Genomic DNA, 17,397 nt, shown 5'->3' with positions numbered 1-17,397 from the left:
TGCGATCCCGTTGCCGGTCCTGGTCCGGTACGGGCGCGACACTGAGGGTTGCGATCCGTTGCCGGACACGAAAAAAGACAAAAAAAAAAGAAATAGATTCACACAAATAGGGCTGATTTTTGACAAAGATACAAGTGGGTTAAAGAGAGAAAGGATAGTCTTTTCAACACGGTGCTGGAAAAATGGGACACCTACATGCAAAAGTAGGGATCCTAACCTGAGCCTCACACCTTGTACAAAACTTACATGATGAATCTAACCGTAAAACATAAAAGTATAAAACATTTCAAAAAAAACACAGGGCAAAATCCTTCTGACCTTGGGTTAGGCAAAGAATTCGTAAAATATAACACTAAAAGTATAAGCCATAAAAGAGAAAAAATTAATTAAAATTTTAAAATTTGTTCCGTAAAAGGTAACTGTTAAGAGAATGAAAACCAAGCTGCTAACTGGGAAAAATACTTTCAAACCACATTTCCAACAAAGGGCAACAAGATTCCAGTTAAAAGATTGGGAAAGACTCGCACAGACACTTCGATAAAGTGGATAAGTGGCTGGCAAATAAGCACAATAAAATTCGCAGAACCGTACATACTTTCAAACCACATTTCCAACAAAGGGCAACAAGATTCCAGTTAAAAGATTGGGAAAGACTTGCACAGACACTTCGATAAAGTGGATAAGTGGCTGGCAAATAAGCACAATAAAATTCGCAGAACCGTACATGAAGAAAGGGAGTCAGTTTTACAATTTAAAAAACAAAATAAAACTCCTGTGAGGGAGAAAAAGAAATGGAGTCATGGGCTACAAGGCACATACTCTTGAAGTTAGCAGCAAACCACATTCAGTCACCCGCGTCTCTCACTTACAGCCACTTTACTGCCCAGGAGGAGGAAGTGCCAGGAGCCCTGAAACTGATGACCACTAACTACGCTTATGCACAGATGACAGAGAAAAATAATTCCAAGAAAATTCAGAAACACTTCTCTGATCAGTTTGCATCTGACGGACCTCTCTCTACACAGAGAATGTGGTCTGCATTTTTAGTCCACTTTTTAATTGCTTTCAAGAAAGGTCTTATCTGGTTTTTTGTTTGTTTGTTTTACCAAGATTCTATATACTCCTGATAAACTCTGAAGCCCTTATCAAACTTTTTATCTAAACCTCATTACTGGGACTTTCCCTCAACTTCCCTGCCATTCTTATTTCCATTCCAAATGAAAAGCACATTCCCATACTGATTATTTCACTCAAGAATTAAATTCCAACTTCCTGATCACACTTACCTAAAAGAGTCAACTCCTCTCGACTTTTGGGTAATACATAAAATTGTTCTCATTTTGTGAACCAAGAGACAATTATGTGCAAAATTCACCCCGGGGGCATGAAGACAGCTCCCCAGACCTCGCCTACCTGCCTGTCCAGAGTGTGGAAGACCAGCAAAGAACACGGACCCTCAAGACCCCCAAGCTCAAGGCCCACAATGTACAAATCACTGTGAAGTCACCGTTGGGCAAAAACCTGTCCAAACACCCTATGGAGAGTAAAGGCCATGCTAGAAAACACCTGGGAGGAGAGCAGCCATCCCCGAAGAGCTCTGCCCAGCAGGGGCTGCTTCCACCTGGGAGACGGCAGGTCCGCTCAGGTCAGAGCTGCTCAAAACACCCTAAAGCAGGTAAGCAAAGTCCTGTCCCCCCAGACATGGCACATCTCCCACTGCCACAGAACAATCCCAGGCATGAATAACCTTGACCCTGGGGAGTGGAATTACAGCACATAATTCTGCTATTAGATCAGGAGAGTCTGATTCCATTCCACATCATCACGTCAGTGCCAGGACAGCAAAAGGTGCATGGAAGTAGAATCCTAAAGCTCCAGGATGCAAGTGCAGAGAAAAACACCCTGAAAACTCCATGGTTAAATTAAGAATAACGGAGTGAGGTTTTTTTTTCCTGGTATTTTGGGTTGTGTCTCTTTGCCATTAAATGATTCAGTGCATTTATTTTTTTTTAAGAAAGCATAAGGGCTAATAAAAAGTGACAGCAACCTGGTTCTTTGCAGATTCATGTTAAAAATAGGAAATACCCATGACTACCAAAATATTTGCAGTGTACCTTTTATTGTATGGTAAACCCTCATGGTCCCAAGCAATAACCACTCCAAATTATACTGAGAAAGAGAGCAGGTAAGCTCATTAAATTTCCATCTCTTAATACTTGAAGCCATTTTCATACGTTTCCTTGTAAGCTCAGGTGAATGCTAGATTTAATCATTTGTTCATTCACAAACATGCAGTGGGCCTGGTCTGTGAGGCCCAGGGAACCTGCCAGTGGACGTCCACACCTGTGTCAACGCAGCCCCAGCATCACCCTGGACCCGTGATTATTGGGGTGAAAGACAATCGTGCGTAAACAGAGAACTGGTGACACATGAACGGTGCTTTGAGGAGCAATTCCAATCCCATACTTTTTAAGTTGGCACTTCTCACAGTTGGCACTTCCTAAATATGGAATCAGTAATTTTCCATCGATCCCTTTAGTGCCTTTTGAAAACTATAGAGCCACAAAGACATGCGCCATCTTGGGAGTCCCAGAGACACTTGCAGGAAACAGGAGCAAATAAAACAATGTGGGGGGAGGAGTCATCTGCTGCTGCTCCAGCCTGTGTCTTGCTGACCATCAGCCCATGTTCTCAACCTTTCAGTCTACTGCCCCTTGCCCTGGGCTCTCCCTCTATCTACTGCACGTGTCCAGCTGTGACCTGAGGTTTGTGCTGCCCACGCCACCCTGAGGACGAGTGTGTCTTCCCCCGGCCATTTGTAGAAGCCACTTAGAGGGTGACGGGGACTGACAGGTGGTGTTTCTTGTAGAAGGAAGGGGCTGAGGAAGCTGCAGAGATGTGCAGCAGCATCTGTAATGGTGGGGAGATCAGGAACACAGGAGGAAAGGGGAGACAAGGCAGCTGAAGGTGTCATGTCTGGTGGGCATGATGTGTCCCTATTACTCACAGAACTGCCCAGCACGGTGGCATACTTCATGTCCAGCACACTTTCCACACCTGCCACTTCCAGAAGGCACAGTTAAGCAGACTCCTGACTCATGGGGACACAGCAGGAGGGTCATGGACAGCAGCCCACAGTCAAACCTCCTCTATTCCTGAACACAGGACCTCAGCACGGAGCTAGCGCAATCCAAAGTGTGTAAGACTCACAAAAGCAGACATGCTCAGTGAAACCTTCAGAGCAACATGAAGCTAAAACTATTTCCTGCCCCCATGTCTGGGCACAGCAGAACTTTATAAAGTTTGCTACTAAAAGAAGTTTAAAAGCCTGGAGAGAAAAAGGTTTGTGCACGTATGTATGTGTGTGCATGTATGTATGTGTGTACACATGCATGTTCATGTGAGTACATATGTGTATGCATGTGTGCCTGTGCACGGGTGTGTATGTGTGTGCGTGTGTGCATATGTGGAGGTATATATATGTACATAGTTAAACTTGAAACCTTAAGAAAAAAAGATCCTCTTTGGATTTCGCATATTTATCGACCTCTTGGTAATTTACAGGAAGAAAGGCTTATGAGACGCATGATCATTTAAAACCCTCTCAGGAAACATAGATTACAATCTCTGTCTCCCAGAACAAACGAGCTGACTGGCGCTTAAGCAGTTGGGCCACAGTGCACAGGGGCCAGGAGACGCATGATCATTTAAAACCCTCTCAGGAAACATAGATTACAATCTCTGTCTCCCAGAATAAACGAGCTGACTGGCGCTTAAGCAGTTGGGCCACAGTGCACAGGGACCAAGGGCCACAGTGCACAGGGGCCAGTCACTATGTGAGAAAAATTTAATTCACATTTACCTATTAAAGTAATACTTCATTAGCTCAGCCCCAAAATGATCGTGTGAACCACAGAACACTGGGAAACTGCAGTATTTGAGGACATGGAAAAGAAAAGCGATCTGGAGACCTGACAGGTTATTCCACAGACTCGGCTCGGTGGGTCCCTTGGCCGCCCCTGGGACCAGACAGCTGGCCAGGCCTGAGGGGTTCCCAGACACACACACACAGGCAGACGCAGTTCTGCAGGCACCACGTTGGGAAATAACTTCAGAAAGCAGGTCAGGAAGAATGTGGCGACTCTGACTTCTGGGCTCACATGTGGGGCCTGACATATCTTTGCACACAGCTTTGTCTCCTGTCTCCAGCATCAAGCTCCAGCATCGTCGTTGTGCTTCTGAGCAGGGAACTGATGTGAAGACGTGACGGACCAACACCAGACCATAGTGGCGAGAGCAGGAAAGGAGGATGGGTGATATGGGGCTGTGCGGGGACACAGGGAGCAGGCAAGGTGGGCAGCTTGTGCTCACCTGCATCCTGCTGCTGGGGACTCTCCCGAGTCCCACGTCCCCTGCTGAGAAATGGCAGTGGCAAGACCTACTCAATGAGGTGAATCCCACCACCAGTTCTGAGGGCAGAGCTCGCCGGGGCGGAGCAGACACAGGCAGCTGTGGCCACCGGAGCACGTGCTGGGCCCTCCCAAGAGGGAGGGTCTTGCCCCGCCAGTCCTAGCTCAGAGACACAGCTTCTCCACAAGTATCCTGTGAGTCGCCTATGTCACCCTGGGTGGAGGCTCAGTCAGGACCCTCTCTGACCACATGACCTTGGGATACACACTGGGCCCCTCTCTGCTCCTGTCACCCTAACCCCCCAGTGCAAACCCCACGCTCACATCTCCCTCCTGCATCGCATGTGGGGTGCTGGTCCCCACCTATCCTTGACTGAGACAAGGGGTGGGTGCTTCGACAGGCAGCGACAGGCCCACTCAGGTCCTGCATCTCCTCCCTTGCCTGGTGAGCATGACCCAGAGCGACGGCGTCACTTGTCTTGCAGTCCTCATGTATAGACAACACCACATTTCCCTGTGGGCCCTGCTAGGCAGGCAAGTGCATGTCCCTGAGCATATATCTGCATACCTGTGGAGCCGTCCCTGCCAGTCCCGCTGACACACCCCACCCTGAGCCTGTGGGACACCTTCCTGAGGCTGTGGGGACCATCCGATGATTTCTAAAACTCCGTGAAAATCAGGGTCAGTATGACCCTCCCAAACTCCACACTTGAGCCAGATACACAGAATGGTCACAAGAGCTGTGGCATAGACAGGAATGAGACACAAGATATCCATGATTTTAAAAAGTGAGGGTTTGGGGAGACAATAATGAGTTTAGTACAGTTTTTAAAATGTAATTTTAGGTGTTAGAATATCCAATAAAGTCTTACAGGAAAGAGGTAAAAAAGGGTTAGTCGCCAAGGTTCTTAAAAGGGACAGTTTTCTGAGAATTGGAGAATTAAGGATTTTATTATTATACTGTGAGTTTATTGTTAATTTGTACTGCAGAACCCACATCATATACAAAATTGCCATTAACCTGTACCCTTTTGATAATTTGCCTCCAGTGTGTCCTAGTCCCCAGTAGCTTTCCTCACTCACAACCAGGCTCAAAAGGCTCGGTTACAACATGATCACCTGAATTTCAAGGCAAAGCCATCTCAGAAAATGGAGAAGTGCTGGTCTATCTACAGTCTCCGTAGTTTTGCCTATTCTAGAATGTCGTGATCACACAGTGTGCAGCCCTTCCAACAGGCCCTCTTGTCTGGCACTGTGAGTTTAAGATTCACCCAGGTCTCTGTGTGGTCAGCACGCTCCCTCCTTTTTGCAGGTGCATGTGTCCATTGTGAGCACGCAGCGCAGCTCGTTCACCTACTCACTGGCAAAGCATGACTCGGCCAGTAATTTGTTGTTTATAAATAAAGCTGCTCTCAACATTTGCATGCAGGTTTTTTGTGGACATGAGTTTGCAAATCAGTTGGGTAAACGTGAAGGAGCTCAATGCTGGATCCTTTGGTAAGATCGCTTTTAACTTTGCATGAAAAAGGGCAGCACAGAATGGAGAAGCCTGGCAGGCATGACTCAGGCGGGGTCAAGGTTGCCCAATAGTGAGGGGTCTTGCTGTGTGTCCCCTCAATGGATGGGATGGGGAGGCACCTTACCTCCTCGGGATCTTCCTTCCCAAAACCCACAATGCAAGCAAGTCTAATCACAAGCCAAGCAGCAGACAGCTTCACATGCAGGACATTCTGTAAAACACCTGATCAATCTTCAAAATCATCAGCGTCACCAGAGCAAGGAAACTGAGAAACCGTCAAAGCCCAGAGGAGTCTGAGGAGACATTCTGACTAAATGCCAGGTGGGATCCTGGGACAGAAAAGGGACATTGGGAGAAAACTAAGGAAATCTGGACAAAGTACAATTTGTAGTTAATAATGAGGCATCCATTTTGGTTTATTAGTTGTGACAAACGTGTCCCACTAATGTAAGATGTGAAGAACAGGGAGGGTGGGTGTGCAGTGTATGGAACTCCGTGCACAGCTTTTGTGAAAGCCTAAAAGTTTTCTAAAATTAAATTCTTTTAAATATGGAAATGTATTTCATTTGAAAATGGAACATTCCAACGAATTCTTTATGCTTCTGATCTAAAAAGATTAAGCCTAGATTTAGCTGTAAGGTAATGAAAAGCAAGAATTGTATGATCTGCAGTGTCTGTTTTATAAAGAACAGCAACAAGTACCTTTGAAAAAGAGGAAATGGTAACCACTTAGCCTTGTGTGGTCAGGTAGGGTTAAGGTTTTGGGAAATTTGAGGTAGGTCCAGGGAAACTCAGGGATGTGCTGATGATCCCAGAAATGGTGGTAACATTAGGGTTAAAACCCAGTCTCCTGCTGTCCTCAAGCACACAGCAGTCCATTCAGCCTGGACAATCTCAGCAGCACATGCAGCCACCCACGTCATTGCTGTCCTGGCTGGGCTGGCCCCATCCGACAGGACAGGCTCCCTGTGGAAATGCTAACATAGCCCACACTTACTTCCATCCCCAGCAGCTCCACTGCACTGTCCTGAGCAGGAGGATGACACATGAGCCCAGCCCTCCTGCATTCACACTCCAGAACTGTCATGGTGACTGGCTGGCACTCCCTGGCCCTAGGGTCTGGCTGCTTCCACTGTCCGTAGCTCCACGGCTCAGGTCCACCCAGAGAAGAGCTGCTCAGAGGCCCATGAGGGCCAGACTCACTGCAAAACAAGTTCAGGAAGCATTTTCAACCTCAAACTCAACAGAGAGCGTTGACTGATATGCTGACATCTGGAGAGACCGTCGCCGGAATTCACATGAGGAGACGCTGTGGGGACGTCCACAGGTCCACACACCTGCACTGTTGGCACAGGAGAAGGAGCCCGGCCCCCTCCAGGAGCCTGGCCTCTGCTGTGTGAAGGGTTCCTCCGGGGACACCAGGCCTGGGGGCTTCAATCTGGCTCCTGAAAAAGCTCTCCCTCAGCAGCATTCTTCTGTTTCTCCAGAGGGCGATCTTCTCAAGAGGGTGGTCTTGTCCTCTCCTTACTGACAGAGCTGAACTGCACTAAACACACAACCACAAGCAAACCGCAGGGCCCGTGCACACACGGGAGGACAGCACCTCTGCTTCCCCTTGTAGCTTCTGCTTCTACATCCACGGCTGCCCCCCACACAGAGCGCCCTCCTGGGAGCCACTGTGCCTGCCGAGTGCTCAGTTCACGCCCCGAACACGAGCTGGCCCCACATGAGCAGAAGCGTGGTGTATGGTCCTGTGACCATGGGTCAACAAGCCCAGACCAACTGCTGACATTTTCAGTATTACCTTGGCTTCCTTCAAAAATTTCACAAATCTTTAGATATTTCCCCAAAGCTCTTCCTCCTTTGAAAAAACACACATGCACATGCGTGCATTTGTACATACATGTTCATTTCAGTACAAAGAATCAGAGATCTGAGCCTGGAGATCCCGGACCAGCCCCTCACATCCCGTTCTGTAAAGGGAGACCTAAGCGAGTATGTGGCCCAGTCTGAAGCCTCTGCAAGCCATGGCAGGCCTGAGCCCCAGCATTTTATTCAGTTATACTGAGCAATATTAAAATTAGATGCTGACAAAGTACCCTACACCCATGTCTATAAACCACATATAAACACTCCCAAAGAACTACAATCTATGAAAAATCTCATGGGTAGTATTTTAAGAAAGAATCAGAGACAGACCAGTCCCAACTTAAATCGAGGAGGACACTGCAGGATGGACTCAGACCCCAGCTCCATCAACAGCAGTAGACACTGTAACCACCTGTACTTTTAATAAATCTTCTCCTCTGTTGTTAATAACAAGTGATAATGAGACCAGGACAACTTTCCACTAAAACATTACAAGCTTCTATATCATTGCCTCTTCACGGACGGACAATTAAAAATTAGCAGCATCTCCTTTTTAGTACCCTGCCATTCCCAAAGAGGAAGCAGATTAAATCTGTTTTCTTCTCTACACATCTGATACAAATTACACTTGCCCCTGGCAACCAGCCAATGTTTACCTCTCTCAGGAAAGTGGACCTAACCCACAGCCTCAGCTTCTGTAGCAGACAACTCCTGACCGCTGACCCCAGGCCGCCAAGTCTAAATGACTGGCCGGGGTTTGGGCAGTGATAGGTCAGGTAGAGGCCTAAAAAAAAATCATGATTTGTAAGAATGAACATGCTAATAATAAACTAAAAAATTTCATTGCCGCCAAGTCTAAATGACTGGCCGGGGTTTGGGCAGTGATAGGTCAGGTAGAGGCCTAAAATAAAATCATGATTTGTAAGAATGAACATGCTAATAATAAACTAAAAAATTTCATTAAAAAAAAAAAGACAATAAAAGGGAACTTTTCAAGCAACTGTTAGGAGCCAGAACCAGGTCTCAGTGCTCTTCCCAAGACAGGGCATTCCCTCCCCCACCTCCACTTCCACATCTGAGTTGCCTCCTGCACACCTCAGTGCCCCCCAGCCCTTCCCCTTGGCCCCACCAGTACCCCCCCACCATCTTCCCCCATCACCCTCCCTCCTTGGGGACCCTTCCTGGCCAGGTCTGCTCACTACCCTGGTTCAGTCACTCTATGCCATTACCTGAGACTGAAGATGTATTTTTCTGAGAATATCAAATCTTACCAGCTTGTTCAGGCTCCAGCTTCCCCACAATCCCTGCACCTACTGCAGACCTCCTAGTCTTCCCTGCCTCTGCAGTCAGGTCCTGCCTCGTCCTCCTGCCGCTCCAGACCATGCTGCATGGCGGCTAAGTGCTACTGCCCACTCACATCCTGCAGTTAGTGTCCCTAACCCTCAATTTCCTAACAGGTAAAAGGTGATGATCCCAACAGCACTCACCTAACAGGGAACTACCTAGCACAGCCTCTGAGCAGAATCAGCACTCGGTGGTTGACAGCTCTCACCGCACGCTGTGTGCAGAGGAGCCACTTGCAGGGTCCAGCTGAGTGCCACGCGCACAGCATGTTCCTTACATACTCAGCGGGCAGATGGACAGATGAGTGGCTGACGGTTATGTGCCACACATAATGAGATTATACCTAAAATTAAGTCCCCTTGCTTGGGTGGCAGTGAGGAGGAGCACCTCAGATGCGTGCTCCACTGCAGTCCTGGGTTCAGATGGCTCCAGGAAGAGCCTGTTAACAAGGGCCAAGATTTGCAAAATATGTAGACTCTTGGGTTTTCCTAATTCATGGCACTATGGGTTAATCCAGTATTGCAGTTACACCTCACACACCATCTCTGAAAAGAGAAAAGCTATCAGGGAGTGCTGTGGTCCAAACGTCCCCGCCAACACTCATGTTGAAACTTAACTGCAAATGCAGTGATGGTGTTGGGAGGTGGGACCTTCAAGAGGTGATGAGGTCCTGGGCCCTCAGGAATGGGTGAATGCCACTATCGTGGGTGTGGGTTAGTTACCACGGGAGCAGCTCCTGATAAAAGAATGAGTTTGGCCTGACTTCCCTATTCTGTCTGCATGCTCACTTGCCCTCCACACATCCTGACACAGCATGAAGGCCCTCACCAGGTGCCACAGTGTGCTCTTGGACCTCCCAGTCTCCAGAACACTAAGAAATACAAAATCTCCCAGTCTGTGGCATTCTGTTATAGCAGCAGGAAACTAAGGAAAGGAGGCTAGCTGGAGACAAGAGACAGCATGCTGCTGACCAAGGCTGTGCCACTTGGAGTACGTATCACTATAAGATGCAGCTCTGTTCACAGTAATGCTGAGAAGCCACTCAGACCCGACTGTCCCACATTTGGGGTCAACCCTCTGGTGCCTGTAGCTTCACAGGGATAGGGCACAAAGGAATTCTGCCTCTTAAATGTCTCCTTCTGTGTTGGCCTGGGCACCCTGGATGGAATGAATAGGTTCTTTTACTTCAACCCGTCCGAACTGGAAACTCTGACATCCATCTCCCATCCCATGAACCAGCTCATTCCCAGGATCCTTGTGAAACCCAATTTTGATAAATAGGCAAAGACAACTCAGGCCATTTCTTCACGTAACGCTCATGGTGCTTGTCCATAAAACTAGATGTCAACAAGTTTTTTCTCACTCTATATTTACTAGTGGCTCCCACAGAAATGGATCTACCAAGAGGCTGGCAAAGAGAAAGCTGAAGGAAAACTCATAATTACTGAGCTCTCCCCATGCATGGGCCAGGCATTCCCATACAAATTAACACCTTCAGATATAAGTGACGACATCTTCGCCCACAGATGAAAAGTCTGATGTTCAGAAAAATGAAGAAGATTGTCCAAGAGCAGCAGGAAGCAGCAGGACAGGTGTCTGTCACCACCAATCCATGAAGGTGGAAACTCAAACCAAGCAGAGTCTGCTCCCACTACATGCCGAGTGACTCAATGACCTGTATGTTAAAATTGGCAGATGGGACCTCACTCTGCACTCAGAAATCTGGGCAACAGGCATGGTGTCAGGCCACCCTCACTCAGATGGGAGACCAGGCCTGGCTGGATCTCTACCAACCCTCATCTGGGTTCCCTGTGTGGGTCTAGGGGAGAGCTCCAAGCCCATTTCTACCGATCCTGCATCCGCAGCAGATGCCCTGGCTCCACACGCCACTCCCCTCCTGCCCAGGCCCCACTGTTTGGGGAGAAGCCTTGCTCATGCGAGTCACATGAGTGGATAAAGGACATTTCTCACGAACATGGTCAGTCGAGATAGGCTCTACCCAAGGCAGACCTTAATCAATCCAGTTCAAATGTCACCGATTATGCACCAACTAAATGCAATGGCTGTGGTAGGAGTGTGGATGCCTCAGGGCTAACCCAGGGCTCCTCGCAGTCTGCCTACAGCGGATTCACTTCTTGAGGGAAGGTGTTGTCCACAGGAGCAGTAAAACCCAGACGGTATACTGCTGAGAAGGGTCAGATACCTCTTGGTGGCCGTCCACTGTCACCACAGACCACCAGGTAAACAGCCATCAGCTTGCCAGCAGGCGGGCCCAAGAGATAGCAGGAAAAGGTCAGAGACATCTTGACAGGAGGAGGAAGTGTCAAAGATCAGCTGGAGGTGGAGGGGTCATCTCATAGGGGTCCGGAAAGTGGCCTAAGAGAACAGCCAACAAGTACCGCAGCGTTAACAGAGCCCAGGGTGGAGACAGGCTCGCTTCTGCACGTGCCATGCCAGCAGATCCTGCTGCGGCTGGAGGAGAAGCGCCTCCTCGGGCAGGAGCTCTCGACTCACAGCAACAGGAGAGAAGGCTGCCGTGGCAGGACATGCACTTCCTCCCAGCTCTATGGCCCAGCCTGGGTCTGCCCCACAATGATGACTCAACACAAGCTGCTGCTTCCACATCCAGCAGCATCTTGCAGACGGTGAGTCCGCAGCCATTGCTCTCTTGGCGGGACCTGTAGAGCATTAACGATAACTACCATCCACTAGATCCTCGCCTTGATTCCAGCACTTCTGCTGCTTCCACATCCAGCAGCATCTTGCAGACGGTGAGTCCGCAGCCATTGCTCTCTTGGCAGGACCTGTAGAGCATTAACGATAACTACCATCCACTAGATCCTCGCCTTGATTCCAGCACTTCGCTCACTTCTGTACACGCTCCGCCCTGCCCACTGCAGCACGAATCCAAAAGGGGTCTGTCACTGTCCCCAACTCAGAGACAAGGAAATGGAGTTTAAAGAAGCCCAGGGATGAAACCAGACGTGGACCCACACCTGGCATCTGTCTCCAAGACCCTGCTCTCTGTTGTAGTCTCACAAGGGCTGGCTTTTTAAGATCACTGGTTTCACTTAACTGCCTTCCTTCCTAGACTTCCCAGGTAACCTGGACATACATGTAGGAACATCACCATAGGTGCACAAGCAGTGCCTTCCCCTCTCTCAGACTCTTCCCACTGGTTTGCAGAACTCTACTCTGCTTTGTGATGACGCGGGGCAGCCTGGGCGTGCAGCACAGTGGAACCACCAAGTGTCAGAGCCAACCAAGGGGATGCTGGTGCCTTAAACAGTGGAGCCTGATGAGCAAGAGCAGAGAGTAGAATAACTGTCACTGAAGGCTGGGAAGGGGCTGGGGGGAGGGAAGAGGTGGATTAATGGCTACAAAGTTACAGGTAGATAAGAAGAATGAGTTCTGGTGTTCCAGGCTCACTATAGGTAATAACAATATATCATATATTTCTAAACAGCTAGAAAAGAGGATCTTGACCGTAATCACCACACACACACACACACACACACACACACACACACACACACGATAAATTTTTAGGTGCTGGATATGTCCTAAGTGAACATTGTGCAGTATATGCATGTATTGAAACGATACATTGTACCCCCCAAAAATGTACAATTAAAAGTAAGCCCTTTTTTGTTTTAAATTTAAAAAAAGGATACATTGAACAAAACCTCTTCTATTGTAATGCAGATAAAGGTCTGGAAGCCAAAGGAGAAAACACCAAAGAAAAAGCAAGCAACCACATCTCAGTGGGAGGTTGACAACAGCTGAAGGTCTCCACATGCCCCAGGTACCTGTGCAGGTAGTTCACATTATTATTTAAGGCTGCCTGATCAAACCTTCTGCAATGACCAACGCCATCTACGTGGACTTGTCTGCATTCTGAGAGTTCCAAGACACTGGTGAGAAGTGGCCAGGATGCCCCTTGGTCAAGTGGGCACAAGACACATGGGTCTTCCCACCCGTTTTCCTCACATCTGTCTCACCCAAACCTGGTATTTTCTCCTGGATGTTCACTGCAGCCTAGTTACATCTGCTAGCCTCCTAGACACACTCTCAACACCAACTTGCTTTGTTCAGGAAGTTTAAGACACACTTAAATCTTTATCACCACTCTCAACACACACACACACAGCGGTTCTACGGTCCATTGTTTGGGGGCAGAAGCATCTGCCTACGGGTGACGTTCTCAGCACATTCTGCTTACCCTGCAGTGCGGACGTCGCCCAGCCAGCCACCAGGGGGCGGTATACAGCAACAGGCACCACAGCTTCATCAATAACGAAATCGTTATCAGTACTTTGGCACGTGGTTGCAATCACAATGCAGCGCTCCTGTGTGCGTATGTGTATGGGCCTATTTGTTAACTGGGCTGTGACATCTTTAGCTGCTGTGGACTGAGTTAGATGGTGTAGTCAATGGGGGCTGGCAGATTTAACAGAGTTACATATGAGAAAAAATCACGCCTTCATTTTTTAAAAGGAAAAATTCTGTTACCAAACAACCTTAATAATAGACTCAATGTAAAATAATATTTTTTCCAAACCAATGTGCTACTATGCTTTATCTTACACAATGCTGTTTAAGCACAGAAAAGTAAAAAGAAAAAAAAAATCACACTTACTTTTTTAAAAGAAAACACCTTTCAGGTTCTTAATTTTCCCTATTTCATAAAGACTTAGAACTACAGATTCTTTAGAGAAATGTGGTAGAGTGGAAAGATGGGTTCTGATGCCTACCCAGCCTCCTACCCTGTAAGTTATCTTCTCCAAGGAATTAGACCTCTGCAGGTTCTGCTACATCATCAACAATATTATGTTAACAATATCCCTTTCAACCTCCTTACAGGGAGGACCAGACTGGAGATGGAGACAGAGACAGAGACACACACATAACTACTTTAAAAAATTACAACTTGTATGTTAGTCACTATTACTTTTTTGAAACTGTAAGAACAAACTAAACGTGGTTTTAACCTCTGTTCCACACAATGTGGGTCAATATCTTTCAGTATCTCTACTTTCTGTTGCACGTGCTACCTGCCTTGCCCCCCTTAGTAGAGCACAGTGCACATCCCTGTCTGGTGTCCCTGGGCTTCCTCTTGGGCCCTGCAGTTTAAGTGCGACCACCTTCGGGTCACATCCATCAGGATGGTAGACACATCAGGATAACCCACAGGCTGCTTTTTTCCTGGTGCTTTCCTACCAAATGCCCTTAATGGGCTCTTCTGCATTCTGTGCTTTTAAGTGTTTACCGTCCTAAGGTATGCAGTGTTGAAAATTTTAAAACACAGTTCACAAACACTTGGGCTTCTTGTTTCTGTTTTGTTCTGTTTTTGTCCTAGAGGCATATTATTAAGGTAAATTACATTTACAAGGTTAAAATGTTTTTCTTAAAGTTGACTTCTAATCCTGGAAGAAAAAAGTGTCACTATACTATTTTATATATACAAAATACATTAAGTCTTTATATTAAAGTGCTGCTGTCTTATCTAAGGACAGGGAGAAAAGCACTCAGTATTTACAAAAGTACACACTCTGCATATGTATCTGCAGTGGTGCCGTACTTTAAACTGCATAATCTTACAAGCTGCTCACAAAGTTATATGCTAAAAGCATGTGTATTTCAAGAGTCCTACACTATACATTTTAAGTATATGTATTCAATACTTTGTGTATATTGGCTGTTTTTCCTTCAGGAGCAATATACCTAAATTAATATTACATTTTTAGTCACTGAGTGCAGAATTTGTGATTAGTTTTAAACAAAATAAATACAGCTGATCCTTGAATAACCTGGGTTTGAATTGCGCGGATCCACTTATACACAGATTTTTTTCAGCAGATACAGATGGCCCTCTGAATATGCGGGCAGGTTCCACATCTTTTGGACAGAAACATGAGGAATGCAGAACCCATGTATCATGGAGGGCCAATATTTCATACCCATGGGCTCTGCAGGGCCACTGCAAAACTTGAGCATCTGTGGACTTTGGTATCTGTGGGGTTCCTGGAACCAATCACCCTCGGATACTGAGGGATGACTATATTTAAACTTAAACTGCTGACTTAATGACTTAAAAAAAAAAAGTTAAACTTTGCAAACTGAATTTGTTGAACCTTATGTAAGCTAAAAGATTAGTTTTTAAATTTTTTGTGTGTGGGTTTGTGTATGTTTCCCTTGAGAATAGAAGTCTCCACTCATTATACCCAGAAGCAACAGACACCTGTGCAGGGGTTTCAACCAAACGTTAAGACAAACGCAAAATTAATCTTCACCATAAGCCGCAGACTGCACCACACCATGGCCTGTAGTTCACACTTTATACTATGCCTTTCCCACCTTAACATGAAAGTCATTACATATAACCACCAAGGAAATGAAAAGCTGAAAATGACCACCACCTGCAACGTCAGCATTCATGCAAATATTTACATTATTCATCACAGGAAACCAAACACAAAAAACCCACATTGACTCTTGATATAACCACAGATTCATTTCCATGATAATTTTAAAAGTCTAGTTAAGTAAAAGGACTTAATTGGAACTTTCAAGAAAGACAAAATTTTATACAAAAAGGCATCTGCATCTGCAAACACTGATCATGAAGACAGGACTTCACTGTCCCTCTAGCCTGTCCCAGAAGCTGCAGCTGAGTGGTACACCACGTAGATCCTGAAAGCAGAAAAATAAGTGTCTGAAAAGCACACAACCTCAGAAATACACGAATTCGGATGTAGGATACACAGAAACCTTAAATTTCAAAACACTTAATAAGAAAACATAAAAATGAGCCAGTTCCCCAGGAACGCCTGTTTTCTGCCTACAGGCAGGTGTAACATGAATATTAGCTACACCAGAGTGGACAGGAGGTTCTAACCATCTCAGTCACTGAGAGATGATATTTGATTCCCACCATAGAAACCTGCCAACCCTAATGAACTACACGGTTTCCTTCAACATTCTAACCAGGAGAGTATATTGACAGAAAGCTTATGGCAACTCCCTTTCCTAAGATTCATCTCACCCTATGTGCTTACTAAACCTGAGTTTTCATTCAATGTGGCATTTGTCTAAGGTGTGGCAAACCCCGCCCCCCCCACTAGCCCAGCTAAACTGAACAGAGCAAATGCTCCCACCGAGATGGCACTCAGCAATCACCACGGTGTCAGCCACACTGACGCAGTGCTCTTTGTGTCAGGAATAGTTCTGAGCATCTTTCCTGTCTTTATCCAGTGACTCTGTACAGCATCCCCATGGGGTAGCTCTGTCCACGCCCACCAGAGAGTTCTGAAGTTCCCAGCAGTTGTCCTCGTCCCTGAAGACAGTGGCTCACTCGTAGGGACCCCGAGAGCCAGGGGTTGCCTCGAGGCATCCCTTCAGCCGGCATCCTCCTGGCTCCGTAACACCAGACCTCACTTCTCTGTTGCCGGCGTTTTCTTTTTATCTCATCACTCCTGGGATGGATGGTTCTCCTGCACTTGGCCCCGGCCCCTTGCTCCAAGCAGCTGGCATCTGGGCTCCGAGGACGCCCACATAATAAATGCTAACACTCCTCACGTACACAGATGATAATCTATTCCGCTGGACCCAATACTTAGGAGTCTAAATATCAGGATTTTAGACTGCTGAGCTTGTGTGGGAGTATTTCTTCCGATTGTGGAAGTGCAAGAGACAAGATTCTAAGTGCTCGTGATGACCTCATTTCTGTAGCTAAGCAACCACAGTGGCAGCAAAAACCAAGATGGGGTTTTTCAATGTCTTCTTTTTATACAAATGAAATACAATTTAATTTTTTTACATACACGTTCTCACCAGTTTCCACATGGTGAACATGCAAATGCCAATTTTCAAAGAAACAAGTTGTTCCATACTTTTACCATTTAGCATTATCACTATTAAGCAAGAATTATCCCAAAAGTTACAAAATAATCTTTTTTCTCATATTCACAAATTGGTAGTCACATAGTGAAATATCATTTAATGGAAGGGAATATTTTATTTCAGGTTTCTGATCTGAAAAAAAATTATTTCTGGCAAAGAGATAAACATTAATTATGTAACTATGCAAAATGACTCAGGAAGAATTAACTAAAATGTAATCCATTAGTTCATAAAGTGTTATAAAGGCAGCTGAGTTTTAACAGTAATTTTCCCATAATCAAAATTATCACAAAATATTTTAATATCTTAATATTGAAAGAATAACCACAAATGGATATAAAATGCAAAACAGAC

General features: G+C 46.3%; 1 protein-coding gene across 1 annotated transcript in view; it reads right to left on the bottom strand.

Moving 5' to 3' along the window:
- The window catches only part of LOC103594682 (disco-interacting protein 2 homolog C), a gene marked incomplete at its 3' end in the record, with an annotated part of 128,460 nt that extends 111,969 nt beyond the window's left edge, over positions 1-16,491 (bottom strand). Inside the window, exon 1 of the mRNA XM_008577924.1 lies at positions 16,299-16,491. The remainder of the gene's footprint in view (positions 1-16,298) is intronic.
- Between the last annotated feature and the right edge of the window lie 906 nt (positions 16,492-17,397).

Source organism: Galeopterus variegatus, unplaced genomic scaffold, assembly GCF_000696425.1.
Source record: "Galeopterus variegatus unplaced genomic scaffold, G_variegatus-3.0.2 Scaffold1603, whole genome shotgun sequence".
Taxonomy (NCBI): domain Eukaryota; kingdom Metazoa; phylum Chordata; class Mammalia; order Dermoptera; family Cynocephalidae; genus Galeopterus; species Galeopterus variegatus.
Note: the sequence above shows the minus strand (reverse complement) of the source record. Positions and strands in the feature narration are given on the sequence as shown.